This window comes from Sminthopsis crassicaudata, chromosome 2 (assembly GCF_048593235.1).
Source record: "Sminthopsis crassicaudata isolate SCR6 chromosome 2, ASM4859323v1, whole genome shotgun sequence".
Lineage (NCBI taxonomy): Eukaryota > Metazoa > Chordata > Mammalia > Dasyuromorphia > Dasyuridae > Sminthopsis > Sminthopsis crassicaudata.
Window position 1 is genome coordinate 122,691,964 of NC_133618.1, and position 948 is coordinate 122,692,911.

General features: G+C 34.8%; 1 pseudogene; it reads right to left on the minus strand.

The window, feature by feature from the left end:
* Nucleotides 1–464: 464 nt before the first annotated feature.
* LOC141559256 (5S ribosomal RNA) lies at nt 465–583 on the minus strand (annotated as a pseudogene).
* Between the last annotated feature and the right edge of the window lie 365 nt (nt 584–948).

Genomic DNA, 948 nt, shown 5'->3' on the forward strand with positions numbered 1-948 from the left:
ACACTTGATGCAAAAAATACTTCCTAACAACCATCCACAACTCCCCCCTTACAAAACATATTCCCTTAAATTTATTGTTCCAATTGTTTTCCAGCCATGTCTCATTCTTCCATGATCTGGTTTGGGATTTCTTGGCAAAGATAGAGTGGTTTACCATTTCCTTCTTCAGATCATTTTCCAGCTGGGAAAACTGAAGCAAATTGAGTTAAATGACTTGCCCAGTCACATAGCTTAGTGTCTGAAGTCAGATTTGAAATAAGAATCTTCCTGACTCCAGCATGTCATCTTCCTTTTCCCACATTCTTGGAAAACAATTTATCAAACATTAACAAAGTTTGAGAAAGTATAGTATAGTAGATGGAGCTTGATCTGGAATCATGAAGACATGGATTCAGATCTTATCTCTGACTGAACAAGCATAACATGGACAAGTTACTCTTTTTTTTTTTTTTTTTTTTTTTTAAAGCCTATAGCACTCAGTATTCCCAGGCAGTCTCCCATCCAAGTACTAACCAGGCCAGACCCTGCTTAGCTTCTGAGATCAGATGAGATGGGGCGGCTTCAGGGTGGTATGGCTATAGATGACAAATAACTTTTAATCTTTTAGACCTTTGATTTCTTCTTTTGTAAAATGGAGTAAATTATGTAATATCTATTGAGAGATTTAAACAACAAAGTGTTAAGGCAATTTGAGAACTTATATTGCCCTATCAAAGCCAAACAAATATCCTTTAAAAATAATATTGATTTAATATTGACACAAACATTGATCACTGTACCTGACCAATTTTTTGTTAGCCCTCAATGTTGATTTTATTTGCATTATTGTCATTGTGAATACTGACCTTCTGGCTTGGCTTTCTACTCCTGCATCATTTCATAAAAATCCTTTCATATTTCTTAGTTTTTATTCTTTCCTGTACAATCACGCTGATATGCCATAGTTTA